Source organism: Corvus moneduloides, chromosome 1 (genome assembly GCF_009650955.1).
Source record: "Corvus moneduloides isolate bCorMon1 chromosome 1, bCorMon1.pri, whole genome shotgun sequence".
In the NCBI taxonomy this organism is placed as follows: Eukaryota; Metazoa; Chordata; class Aves; order Passeriformes; family Corvidae; genus Corvus; species Corvus moneduloides.
In genome coordinates, this window is record NC_045476.1 from 84,108,521 (window position 1) to 84,123,563 (window position 15,043).

The 15,043-nt window shown below is 35.2% G+C and overlaps 1 protein-coding gene across 4 annotated transcripts in view; it reads left to right on the forward strand.

The window, feature by feature from the left end:
• The window catches only part of CDH18 (cadherin 18), a 524,400-nt gene that overhangs the window by 191,622 nt on the left and 317,735 nt on the right, over window positions 1-15,043 (forward strand). The gene's annotated exons all lie outside the window — the stretch shown is intronic.

The following is a 15,043-nucleotide window of genomic DNA, read 5'->3' on the forward strand; positions in this document are numbered from 1 at the left end:
GAAAACTGTCAGTGAAACCTGGTAATTGGAAGTTAAGAATAGACATATTTACCAAAACTTGTCTTTGTGGGGTTTTCCCCCTTTGTCTCAAAATTGGGACTAAAATGCAAAAATTAAGTATAAATTACTTACTTTCAACAAATGTTCTCCAGTGAAACATTACTAAATTTAAAATCGATCAGAACTGAGCAAAGCAACAGCAAGAAATGCAAAAGCAATTTTTGCTGTTATAGAGGAGAAAGGGAGAGTTTGATGATGCTCCATTTATTTCATCACAAGTTTTTTGGGTTTTGTTTGTTATGTTTGGGGTTATTTAAATTGTGTTTTCTAGTGTAGAACATCTTTTATAAAAAAGTATCTTGCCCAGCACACTACTTTTCTGCCAAGTAATGATTCAAGGAAAGTAATCCATTAGTTCTGCTCTGACTCGGCCTTACAGGTAATCAGATGAATCATAGGTATTGATGAGAATGTTTTGCTTGTCTTTTCCAAAGGCCATGATGTTACTTCAGTTCCAATCATTCACTAACTGCAATGATTAATTTTTCCTTCACAAGGCTACAGAATGTAGAATGCAAGGGTCCTATCGAGGTCAATACCCTGGCTTCATTCACTTAATGATTGTTGTATTTTATGCTGATAAATTTCAGCCAAGCTTACAGGAACATGCACTCTTTACTGAAAAATTTAGAAACTGAGATTTAGGTGGTGTGTAATACAAAATAAAGAATCTAACTGTTGCAGCTGGTTAGACTATAAGTATGATTCATCTGGAAGATAAAGTAAAACCATGCTCTGTACCAGTTTTTTTTTAGCTGTTGCTAATTCTATTGCCAGCTGTGTATTGTTTGTAGCATAACTGAGAGTGTGCTTTCCACACCTTGACTGCTGTTATTTACCTAAGCCATAGATTTGAAGTTCAGTCTGCACTTGAATATGCACATGTATCACATCTTAGAAAATTGAGTACTTGTGTGGATAATAGGATGGTTTAATTGCATTCAATATCCTTATCATAGTTTATCTCTGGGGAAAACGCTACTCAAGTTTCTGGATTGGCTTCAAGATACAAGTGGGTTTTCTTTGTGGGCTTGCGTATGGTGGGTTTTTTTTTTTTTTGATCTTTTGTCATTCTTAATAGCTGTGCTCCTTCTTTTACTTAATTTTTCCTTCACCATTGTGAATTGATTATTTATTTTAAGATTGTGAGATAATGGTGTATGAAGTACTCCTCCCAACAGAAAAGATAAATATCTTTGACCAAGAAGCACCTGAAGTTTGATATTGAAATCTAAGAAGCTGATATAAGTGTGTTTGGAACTAGAAGAGAAAATTTCCTTAGCTGATAAAGTCAAGAATATCAAGACTGTTTGGCAAATTGGTTTTTTTTCTTATTATAGCATCAGAAGACTACCTAGGATGTTTTGTTTGTTTCAATTAATTGATTAATCAGTCTAGTGAGGTGAACAGCTATCTTTTGGAAGAGCTGTAAACTTAAAGGAGGAGAAAATAAGTCAGTATTTCACCTTCGGTCTAATGACAAGAAGTTGGAAACAGTTTAGAGAAATTTCCTTTTACAAGAAGACACCAAGAACAAAAAAATGCAGAAATGCCTCATTTTTCCAGACTCGTATTGCTGTCATCACACAGAAATTAAATCTATGTTCTTAATATTTTCTGAAACAGGATGATTACTCAGTGGTTGTGAAGAGTAATTTTCATTATTGAGATAAACTTTTTAAGGAAATAAACCAGTACATTGAAAATTGCATGTAATTTTTTAAATATCTCAGTGGGATGTTATGTTCACGGTCTACAAATTGTATTGATAATTAATTGGAATTTGTTTCATTACTATAAATTGAAATATTTGTATTGATCTCAAAAGTATTATTTTTTTAAATTTAGAAATAGAAGAAAAAGCAGATTGTTTTAAAGTTTCCAATATACCTTGAAAATGTATTTTTTGTATTTATAATGTTTTATTCTGATGTGCTGTTCAAGATATTTCTTCCTAGATTTCTATTTTAGTTCTGTCATAGTCTCATCCAATTCTTTAATTTCATTTTTATTGTAAGTTTGTAATGATAATTATTTTCTCCAGATAAATTAACATAGTATTAACTAGTATTAGATAAATTAACTAGTATTAACCTACTTTGTTTCTTTATTAATTTTTAATGAAAAACTTAAATTTCCAAATTCCATTTTTTAGATTTTATCCATTTTTCTACAAGGATTAATCAAATATAGAAAAAAAACCTTTTACTGCTAGAAAAGAAAATAAATAAAAAGTGATACATATTTATTATTGAAGAATTCAGACCAGGTAAACTTGCAGTCATTTAAGAGTGTGCACTTTATATTGGCTTAAAGAACAAAAATAATTTGGAAAGTATTCAAGTGAAAAAAAATCTTTTCAGTTACTCATTGATATATTTTTCTTACCTTGTACTTTAAATTATAAAATGAGAATGCTGTTCCAAAAAATTCATCTTACATTATTTGAAATAACTTATTTTGCTTCAGATGTTTATGATGGAATAAAATGTGGCTGAAGTCAGTGGTGGGGAAAAATAAATTTTAAACAGATGAGTTAAGAAGAATTGTGATGAGTTCTAGAGTAGAAAAGTACTTTTTTTTTTCTTTTAAACCTTTGTGATTTATTAGATTTTCTTTAAGCAACGCTTAGATCAGTACTTGGGATTTTTCAGATTTTTTTCTATTACTTAAGACACTGTACTAATTTATTATATTATGCACATGCTATTTCATTAAGAAGATACTGAATGATTAAAATTCAAGTGAGAAATTATGGAGTTTATTTTTTAAACTGATGCTAGAGTTCTGGCAAAAATTTTGGACTACCTATTGCATTCAGCCCCTATATATTCTATGGTTATGACCATATGGTCATATGGATGCAATCGTAGGCTTTGAATTTGCATTCTGTTTTCAAGGGTGCTAAAATTGTACTGACACCTCATATAGCTTACTTAAGCAAAAGGCATGCACATACGGCAAGCATGGTGTGAAGAACAATTTTGTAACTCGTTCTCATGCTCAGTGCTTTACCAAGCTCAGTCAATCAACACCATCTTGGCAGAGTGGCAGTACAGAATCTGCATAGCAATTATAGTCCATCAGTGTGTATTGTCCTACAATTTGTAACAACTATTTTACTACGTCTACATAAAATTAATTCTTCATCTACATTTTCACTGCATACTTAAGTTGCTCTTGGCCTGTTTTCGTTTCTAAATGTGTTTTAGCAAGGCTGCCTGCTTCTATTTGCCAGTCCCTCCTGGATAGGTTTGCCAGTGTGTAGTGCAGGTGAAAGTAAGGAAGAAGTCTCAAGGGTCATTATGTTTGTATGTGGTTTGTGGGGAAACTGGTTAACGGGTTGAATGTGGGAACAGCATTGCTGTTCCCTCGAGCGGAGGACAGACAGGACAGGACCTGAGCATCACACATTGTATTTGTAGCAGCTAATCAACCAGTGACAGTAGTTTTTCTAACCACCCTTTCAGTGCACAAATAGCCGCAGGCACAGTGTGTGCAACCTTTTGTTTAGTAGGGATGTGGTAGGGATATTGGGAAGCTATGTCATTGTCCTAAAAATAAAAAAAACCCCCACAATTCGTAGGAAGAATGATTTAGATGTTTTTCTCTGTGAAACAACTTGTTCATGCTGTGTTTTTAGCAATGACTGCTAATGTACAGGTATCAAAAAGCCTCCTGTGCTTTCACTGGACAAACCATGTAATTTTTAAAGAAAACAGGCCTACAGAATTGGCATGCTATAGCACATTTTTATTTCCATCTTAAATAATGGGCAAGTGATCTACCTTTTCTTCTGAAAGACCTTTTAAGTATGCATGCAAAGCTTTTAGAATGAGATGTGTTTTGTAAAAAAAATCTAAAATGTACATAACAGAACATAATGCTAGGGACAGAAAGATTGAAGAAGGAGGGATCAGTACCTAATGAAAACCTCTACCAACATGTGTCATTTGGAGGCAGGGAAAGATATGTGATATTGGGGGAGGAAATTGTCTATGTATGGTTTGCCTCCCAAGACTGACTTCAGCTGCAGTTAAGACACATCTGAGAGAACATGCCTCAGCTATTCAGTTCTGGAACCTCGTCCTCTGCTGTGAGGCAATACAGAATACCAGAACTGCGGGGGTAACATTGTTCTGAAGTTTCTGCTTGTCAAAGCTAAAGCTTAAGCTTCCCAAGTTAAAAAGGCACTCAGAGTCCAGCATGAGGAACAGAATGTTTACCTAAAAATCATTTTTGCTGGAAATGCTGGCTGTAGCTTTTATATTTGAAGGAAAGAAGTAAGCAAGTTGTCTGACCTGTTACAGATGTCTGTTTCTCTCTGCTGACCCTAAAGAGGGTCGAAATGACTAGCTGCTTGAGACTTTTTAAAGGTCTAAATTTTGTCAGATTAATCCATCTTCAATCTGTTCTGTTACTTCAGGGAAACTGAAGGTGTGTGTGTAAACATAATCCTTATCGGATTCTATTTTCCAAACCCTTTGAATGTGCTAATAATTATAACAATGTTATGAGTAAATTCAGATTTTAAAAATTGCCTTACTAGGATGAACACAGTACAAAATGTAGGTGTTATGACAGCAAGGAAATGAATCATTAAAGGAATCAGAAAAATTCACTCAAATTTATTTTTGGTTAAGACTTTTACAGATATTTTCCATTGTTTCAGTACCAGTGAGAACTTTTGACATTGACTCTAACAAGTCTTTATGGTGCTGAGATATGTGAACTTTCAGGGGGTACTGTAAGGTAGCCTGGGAGTTCTACAACCTTAGTAAAACCAGAATTAATCTAGACTTTGATCTTAGTATTTTTTAACACATGCACAATATTTTTGGAGTTTTCACGTACTTTTTGTTTACAGTCTCCAGTTGCAATTTTCTTTTTTGATAGTTTTCAGTGTCTTGGGGTAAGAGAAGGACTTATGTTACTGGTTTTCATATGGTGTTCACTATCTTTACAGTCCTTAAGATGAAAAGCATCCCCTTTACCATGAAGATGAAAGTTATGCTGTATTGCTGTACTCTTTCTCCATTATAAAAAATAAAACAGCAAAACAGTAGCAAGTTCTTGGCCTATAATTCTTGTATTCTTCCATAGAAAATGAAGTAATTCAGCAGGAACATCGTGCTTAATAACTAAGCTAATTTTTATTCCTACCTGCTGGGAGTATTCCAGGAGCACAACAGTAGAAAGACAGGAGATATCCTAATCATCAGTTCTAACAACTCAGACTGCTAATTAAAGCACGATAACTAAATATGATGTCTCTCTACAGTCATCATACCTGCAGAATTATTTGGAATTATTGTGCTTGGAAGTTGTATGCTCTTATTTAAGAGACGACCAGCTTCCAGAGTGCAAAAGGATTTTAAGGAGACTATGCAAAAAATGGCATTTGGGATGTCTACAATGGCAAATAAATTTGGAAGTAGACAGAGAAGGTGTAAGTAGCTAACCAACCTAAATATTAATTTAGATGTCTATTTGAAGACCTTTTTTTAATGGGAGAGTTCAAGTCAGCAGGTGGTGATGATAATTTTTTTGTCATAATTTTTCCCAAGTTTATATCATTTTTATTTTACATAAGATTTTTAGTAAAGGCAGCTGGTAAACCTATGCTACCTACAGAAATGAAAGAAGGCTAAGAGCACAACTGTTTCACTCAAAATTATCAGCATGTTGTCTGTGTAGTGTGGGAGTACATGTTATAAAATATGTGTGGATGTGAACAGTAAACAGAAAACAGTTTGTTTGGCTTATTTATGTTTATCATGTGATTTCAAGAGAGGAAATAGTAAAATGAAAATATGTTCTCTCTGCTAGAAGTCAGTCACCAGCTATATTCTGTGCTCCTCTCTTACACATATCCTTCACAAATCAGACTTAGTACCCTGGCTGAGGTGATAATTCATTGATCTACTGCTATATTGCATAACCCTGGGGAAGGGGTCACAAAACTGGCTCACAACTGAATAATAATCTGGGTGACTTCAATGATTGCAAAACTTAATATATAATTAAAAATACTCAATGAACACCAAAGGCTTGGTGGTTTATTTCCTCCTTACATTGTGCAGTTCTCATATTTTTGCAAAATGTGTGTAAAATGTCACAGTAATTGAGAAGTGTCAGTAGTTTGCTGGGTACAGAAAAGTTCTTTATGCTTTGAAGTTCACTGAGTGCTGGTGCAGCACTTTGAAAAATTCCTTAATGACTGAGTAGCAGTTCTTGAACTACTGATTTGGGAGTCCCCTGCTAGCACACTAATGATTCAGACAGCAGCATTAAATCAGTTGCTTTAGTTTAAGTACTTCTTGAATGTACATAAAGTCTCACTTTATTGGGAATTGAACTAACTACCTGCAGTCTGAAAAGCAATAAGTTGTGCACTTAAGCAAAGGTGAATTACTAATAAAGAGAGTTTTATCCCATATGTGCTTTTTGAAAGCTCTTAGTTGTTTGGGTAGAGGGATGGTACAGCGGTTGTTGAAGCTTCACGTGTTAGACGCTACCAGTCCTTGGAGGGATATTTTTAACAATTTTCAGAAAAAAAGTGACTCAGAAGTACCATGGTAAAGGCTTTCAGAAGACACAAGAGGCAACACTTCAACAGTATTTCGCAAATACTTTAAATTTCCCTAAATTCTTCAGCAGCTGCACTCCCTTTTTTTGCTCTGACAGTGACTTTAGAATATAATAAGGATGGTACTACCAGTATAGAGTCTACTTTCTGCCTATATTGATTTCCTACATGTTTTACTTAAATATTATTGAAAGCCTTTTTGTACACATAGTTTTGTGAATTTGTCTCTCATGGATTACACTGCTGAGAAGACCATTTGATAAAAGCTTTATCTGTTTTAGATTTTTATTGTTCCAGACCTACAGGCAGAAGGTCAGTCAAAAATATCAGGAGCAGTTCATAGATGAGCTAGGATCTCCTGAGCAAACTCAAACACAAAAAGGAAGCATACAGAAGGTGGAAGCAGGGACAGATGATCTGGGAGGAATATAGAGGCAGCATTTAAGCCTGAAGAGATGCTGTTAGGAGGGACAAAGCCCGGATTGAACAGAATCTGTTCAGGGATATCAAAAGAATGAGAAGAATTTCTATGTGTACATAGGTGATAAAACGAAGAATAGGGAAAATGTGGGCCCACTGCTGAATGAGGCAGGGAACCTGGTGACACAGGACATGGAAAAAGCTGAGGTTCTGAATTCCTCTGAGCTTTAACTGGCAAAATCATTCTTCAGAAATGTTAGTTACTGAAGCCAAGGAAAAGCCTGGTGCGAGGAAAATGTACTTGTGGTGGAAGAGGACCAGGTCAGGGAATATTTAAACAAACTGGACGTACATAAGTCCATGGGTGGTGATGGGAGGTTGTGTTTGACCAAACTGATAACCTTACATGAGGAAATGACAGTCTTGGTAGATGAGTGTAGAACAATGGGTGGTCAGTAGGGCTACCTAGGTATCATCAAGGTTTTTGATGCTCTTTCCTGTAGGATCCTCATAGAGAAGCTGACACAGTATGGATTGGATGGACAGATATTGACATGGACTGTAAACTGGCTAAAGGCCCAGACTTGGTAACCTGTGGTATTAAGTCTAAGCTGGCAGTGTACCCTAGAGGTCAACATTGGGTCAGCCCTTCTTACCATCATCATTAATTATCTGGATAATGGGGCAGAGTGTAACCTCAGCTGGTTTGTTGATATTACAACACAGGGAGGAGTGCTTGACAGGCCGGAGGTTGTGATGACATCCAGAGGAACCTGGACAGGCTGGACAAATGGTCTGACAGGAACTTCATGAAGTTCAACAAGGATAAGTGTGAGGTCATGCACAGGGGGAGGAATAAACCCAGGCAGTGTAGCGAGGCAGCATATGTGAGGGAGCTGGTTAGCTGGACAGCAGCTTGGAAGGAAAGGAACTGTGGGACCTGGTGGACACAAAGTGAAACATAAAGAAAGCTGATGGTGCCCTGGGCTGCTTTAGGAGTGTTGTTACAGATAAACTGTGTAATGTGTGTAACAGAGTTGGACAACCCAAACAAACAGAACAATATAAAGGACTGTGTGCATATAGATATAAAGCAATACAAAGCCAGCAGATGAAAGAATGCAGAGCTAACAGAGAAAGCTTATCTGGGGGAAGGGAACATGCAGAAGATTCTCTTGGTCACATAAGCATGGAATAATGGAATTTTTTCTTGGGAGTAAATGCAAAACTGTCTTAAAGATGAGTAAGATTGTTTTCTCAAAAACAAAAATTAAATAAGTGGGGGGGTGTTGGGGAAGATGAAACAGGAAAGCCTTATAAATATGATTGCCTGACAAAAGATTTTGGGAATATGAAAACTATACGCGACATCGAAATGAAAGCCACCTTTGAATTACCAAGTCTTAGTTACTGAACAACTGGAAAACAATGGTATGGCCGACTGAAGGTAATCCCCTCTTGATTGAACAATACCCTCTGCTTGCAGGCAGGTCCAAGGGTCAGAGCAGACCCTACTAGCTCAGCAGAAGGGGTCCAAAGAGTAGTTTTTAGAAGTTAAGATGTAGCACTCTATGGTAATATAAGAACTCTTATAGGCTGTATGTAAATGCTATAGGATTTGTATCTTGTATTAGATTGGTTAGTGACAATTAGAATATTCAGTACAGAAGATGATTTATTGTATTGTAACCAGGACTTCACATACTACTTCTTCACTCTCATTCCTCTCGCTCTCTCTCTCTCTCTTTACTTACCCGCTTACTCTCTTGCTCTCCTGGGCCTGCTCCGAGCTGAGTCTGGCAGCTCTAAGCAGTGCCCCTATACCCACGCCCTTTGCAATAAACCACATGTTCCAAGATCTGACTTCAGAGATCTCTCGTCTCCGTCTGTCCCGACCGTCTGAGCCACCCAGCACCCACAGTGGGGGTTGGGTTTTTTTCATTTACATTGATTTAAATGACTTTGGTTTAATTGTTTATGTATATAGACATATCTTTTACTGTCGGTATAAAACTGGTAGCCTCCTAAAATTTAAATATTTCTTTTTATCTTTCTGACTTTTTAAAAATGTCTATAGTAGTATTGAGAGTGTTTTCTTGACAATCAATGTAATTTTATGGAAAAGAACTCAGAACAAAACCAGATTTTGTGTGTGCAGATGCTGATGTATGCTGTCCCAAAATGAAAAGAGAAAAGGTAGGCTAGAAGATGTAGAGTCTCAGTATCTTTTCCATTTCCTTGGTCAGCTGGAGGAATAACAGTGTACATTTGTCCAATAATATTAGCAGAAAGTGGAAAAGTCCTTCTTCCCAGATGTCTGTTTTCTTCAGTAAGTGCTATGTTGCAGGTTTATTGAAGGAGGCATTTGTAAACTTCAGAAATCTGAAACCATCCAAGACCATTCAGGTTTTACAAATAAATGTGCATCTTGTTTGCTGCGAGAAGAGAGAGAAAATTACAAGCAAAATAAGTAAAGCAAGTGAATTTTTACTTTCTTGCAGGAAATTTTGTCTTTTACTTGAATTTCTTTCAAATAGAAATTTCTTTCTTTCAAATATCTTTCTTTCAAAGATAAGAGCACTTCTCAATACAGGTGGGATGGGATGCTTATTATATAATACAAGAATCTCACTGGTTCTGATTCTCTTTCTCACTTTTTTAAGCATAATATGATGTCTCTAATGGAACACTGAATCACTTCAGGCTTGCAGGTTTTTTTCTCCTTTGAATATGTTAGATTAAAGGAGAACATTATTTTTAATCAATTTTCAGATTTGACCTAATAAACATTTAAGCCTTGAGTTTTTATCTGTCACAATAGGCAGTGATCCTTTGTTTGTTACATGTTTCTGGTTGTGGTATGCTGAAATTCTAAGAATAGTTCTTTAGTATCACCCTATGCAAGCCCCAGCAAGAGTCTGATCCACTCATGAGCCAAAAAAAGGGAATAAAAAGGGAAAAAGAAATCACATTTGATAAGTTAGAAAACTGAAGCAAAATCTGCCAAAACTACTCATGATCATAGAGCAGTAAATGATTAATCAGGCTATTCATCCCTGAGTTTTCTCACCTCAAAATTTTGTTTCAGTTGAAAGAGAAGGTTTAATTTTTTCTTTACAGTTTTACTTACTGTATTTTTGAAATTTAAAGAGCTCACCTGAGGAAAACAAAACATTTTTCTAATGTTCTCCTAGTACAAGAACTGTTGTATTCCTATCTCTTTCCTTTTGCTCCTAAGACAGGCACAGGCTGCTCTGCTCTCCTGATATGCAGACAACTGCAGGCAGCCCCATACACTAAATAAAGCCTTCAGCTGTTGCAAGTTCAAAGTGCAAAGCTGTTTCCTTTCCTTCAAGTCACAGATTGTTTTCAACATAGACTCAATTTGTGGGAAATCAAAAATTGTTTTGTAACCTCACTGAACAGACTGAGACCTGATTACACTTTATGAAGACAAGATGTACGTCAGTGTGTAATTTAAAATATGCTGTGAGACCTTCTGTGAGCTCAGAAATTATCTTCTAAGTCATGGCTTAAAAAAGTGTTTGCTTCCTTTATCTTGGGATGTTTCTTTCTATGCAATGAACATCATCAGACTTCAAGCAGTCTGAAGGAAAAGTTTTTTCCTCTATACATCCAAGGAAAACTATATGCTATGACTCTTGATGGTTTGACAGGAAAAGAAGCTGATACCAGTTTTTGTTTTCACTATCATTCTCTCAAGAAAATTTATGATGCTGCTATGGTGAATCTAAAGCTGTTCCTCTGCTTTGTATTTTGTCATGTTTCCACTTAATACAATTGTATTCCACTTTCTTGTGTATTTCCTTTTTAGTAAGTCTGGTTTTCTCTTCATAATATTTAGTTGTGTCATTTTGGTACTATAAATTAAAATGTCACTCCAGACAGAAGTCTCAGACTGAATAGAAAGTAAGCAATGATTAGACTAATCTTGAATTTTAACAACAGAGTATATTTATACATTTGAGAAAATGTAATTTTGCTAATGTAAGCTCCACTGAATTTGATAAATTTTGTTTTGGGAAGCTGTGCAATGTTCTGATAATAGCAGTATTGAATGTTTGTACTCTTATCTGACTTTGCTATTAAGGACTTAAGGTATGTAAAAACTGATGTTGGTTATCTATACATATGTGAGTGAAATTCTATTTAACATAGTAAAATATGTTTTCTTTTATCTCTTTTCCATCTCATTAAATGAAGAACTCTTTCCTTTAATGAATTGAGAGCAGTAGTTGAGTTGTACTGCATGTATGAGAACATTTGCCATTTACAATGAGCTGGAAACAAAATCACTAGAAACCATTTGGGGTTTTGTGCATTGAAAGGTTAATTGGTAAGACACAGCTATGATCTATTTCAGCCAGAGATTTAGATAACTAATTTAGTATGGCTTCTTTGTAAATTAGATGTAATACTTTAGTAAGTGAAGGGTCACTTTTTTCTATGGAATTCTAATGTGATCTCTAAATGTTGTTTCCCAGTTTATATATATGAGTAAGTACTAGGGCAAATGACCTTAGGACTGTTTTAGTAAATTTTGTCATCATTACAGATACCTGAACATTGTTGCCTATGCCATAATGCTTCCAGTTTTTCACTTCCAGGGGATATTTGGATAGACCATGAGGAATTGTTTTTGATAGTATGGACATCAGTGGTTAATTTCTTTTAAGCAAAGTGTTCAAGCGAAAATGGGATTTAAGCATAATTCATTCAGGTCTTGAAATCATATTAAATGATGAGCAAAGTAAAAAATAGACGTATTTAAATCTATAGGTGAATTTTTTAAATTCAATGTTTAGAATTAATGTGTAAACAGTAAAATACTGTTAAGCACTAAAAATTTTAGAAGTCATTTGTTTAGAAGGAAAAACAATATTACAGTAATGTTTAATTCCTATTTTCATACAGTAATAGAATCATTCAGGTTGGAAAAGGTCTTTAAGATCATCAAGTCCAACCATTAACCCAGGAGTGTCAAATGCACCACTAAACCATGTCCCTGAGTATCACATCTACACATCTTTTAAATATCTCCAGGGACGGTGACTCAACCAGTCATTTGCATTTGCTTCTTTCACCCTTCAATTCCTTTCTCCTTTGCACACCTCTGAATATAAATTTGAGCCTATCTATGGGAACAAAACAGAAAAATCAATGCTGCTTCTCTCTCCACAAATAGACATGGTAGCAGAGACAAAATTCTGGCTGGAATTAGTTCTCCTTTCACTGAATAACTGGATTGCTCTTTAGTCAAGGAAGATTTTCTGATGGTGCACTGGTTCCAAATAATTCAGATCATATATTAATCTAATATAAAGAGAAACAATCACATCAAAAATTCGAAGAAAACAAGGCTATGTTCTTGACAAGAAAATAATGGGGTTCTAACAATTTAGCTGAAAAGAATATCCCAGAAAAATTATAGCACTTTTCTAAATAATTTCTATGAATCAATATGTATATAAGACTGTAGAGCCTTAAACATAATACATTAAAAATAATATTTTTAATACTTTCAGGGTTTAATTTCAACTCAAAATATTTCTATTTTATTGATCCGCTTGACTTCCACACAGGTTTTCTCTTGAACTGCTCTATACATGGTCTTCAAGAACCTCACGCTCACATATCCACTCCAGTGATATAGTTGCATTTATATTCACCAACATTTTGGCCCTGATCTCATAGAGTTAAACTTAATTAGTGTAGTGGTAGAGTTAATTTCCATATTTTTTGAGTATTTCTATGAATGTTTACAGAAGTAGACACATGAGAAAAATATTTTATGAACGCCTTTTCTGAAGTGAATACAAAGATTAGATATGGTGAAACAAGACTACTTTGCTTCATTTGTTTTCTTTGGTGAAGAGAAATCTGCTAAATGTTTAACGACTCATTAATAGATACAAGTAAAAAATCTGAATGCTATATTCCTTTTCAGTCAAGAAATAGAATTAATGTCAGTTTCCATCTCATTTTTTTCCATGCACATACAGATGTTAATGCCTTATAAATATCAAATGATAGGCAGGTGTGATTTTCCCTAATGAATGTATGTCCTTAATTATAAAATCTAAAATAAGAGGGAAATTTAAAAAATGCATCATAGGTTATTTAACTTGCAGGCAAGAGAGGTACCTTTCATCGGGAAAGATAAGTGTTAAATAAGCCTATGTTTTATAGTTACTTATGCTCCATGGAACTAGAATTGTAAGAAATAATTGTAAATATGTTCTTGATCAAAAGGGGTGATTAGCTTGCTCTATTGAGCATTGGTGCAGTCTCACCTTGAGTAATGTGTGCAGTTCTGGGCCCCACAATTTAGGAAAGTTTTGAAGGGCCTTGGATGCATTCAGAAGAGGTTAAAAAAGCTGGCAAAAGGGATGGAAGGAATGTCCTACAAGTAAAGAGCTTCTGAGGACTTTGGGCTTGTCCAGATTGGAGAAAAGAAGACTGAGTGGATCTTTCCAGTTTCCTGAGGTGGGAAGTAGTAGAGGGAGGTACTGGTGTCTCCTCCCTGGGACTCGTGGGAACAGTTTCCAGGGGAGGTTTACACTGGACATTGGGAAATGTTTCTTAAACAGTAGTCAACCACAGAAACAAGCTTCCTAGAGAGGTAGTTGACACCCCAAGCCTGACAGTGTTGAAGAGGCATTTGGGCAATGCCCTTGTTAGTATGCTTTAGCATTTGGTCAGCTATGAAGTGGTCAGGTAGTTGGACTTGATGATCATTGGTGGTTCCTTCCAACTGAAATATTCTGTTGTGTTTTTTCCTAATCTGTGTTCATTATTTATTTTATTGCCAAGTAAATTAGTGAAATAAAGTCAAGTTTAAAATGTGGTAGGTTTTTACCCTAGGTGTATTTAGACATTTATTGTAGTACTACAGTGTCATTATAGTAGGAATTTAATTGAATATTTCAGCTGAATATATAATTGAATTGAATATATCAAGCAAAATAAGTCCTGAAGGCATTACTGTTCGGGGTCTTGGATATCTGGTGCCTCATAGTACATCTGAGTGTAAAAAGGTGTTCATTAGGTTGGCTGAAAATATATTTCTAGAGTTCAGATTGAAATATTCTTTAAGTTCTTCTGGCAACATCAAGATACTCTTTGCTGTAAGTGGAAACAAATGGAAAGAGGTGGTTGCAGCTTCCCTGAACTTTGGAAATTGAAGGATTTTAAGTTGCCTCACACTCATTTGTGTCTAATTCATCTCTGTGTTTAATGAAAAGCAACTTATAAAGGAAAATAAGAGATGGAGAAATTTTGCTGATAACAGTAAAAACACAGATTTGAAGAACCTTGATCCTTGTTTTCACATGGAACACTCTAATACGAACTTTGCTCTCTCTAGCATTAATAAAAGAATAAATAGTTCAACTAGAAATCTATCTATTTAACAGATGTAAAGGAAAAATAATGTCAGAAACTAAGAAAAAGCATATATATAGTCAACCAGTGTGTATTTCACATCACTTCAGCTTAAAATCCTCTACAGATCTGTGAGGGTACTGTTTTGAACATAGGCTGTGGTTCAGGAGATTATCCTGTAAATGCATTTAGACTGATAAAGTAGGCCAAATATCTCTACCTGTCATTGTCTTGCTTAGCAAATGTCATTGAACAACAGGCATGTGAAGAGATTTTCATTCCTTTTTGTTATTTTGCCTTCTATTTAATGACATCAGTCTGTTTTATTTTTAAGATGTTTGCCTTTTTTGGTTAATTTTGTTTTGTTTTGTTATATAGACATCTGAGTGATGCCAATGCCACCTTACAAACACAGCTCCTCTGTGTTGGTGCTTGAGGTCTTCTCTTTCCTTTACCAGGTGGTAATGAACCAAGTATTTGGGATCAAAATTATTTAGCTTCTTGCCTCCAGAAAGCTAATTTTGTTGTGGTTTTAGTTGTACCTTGAATTGTTTGAGAACAAGTAATTGA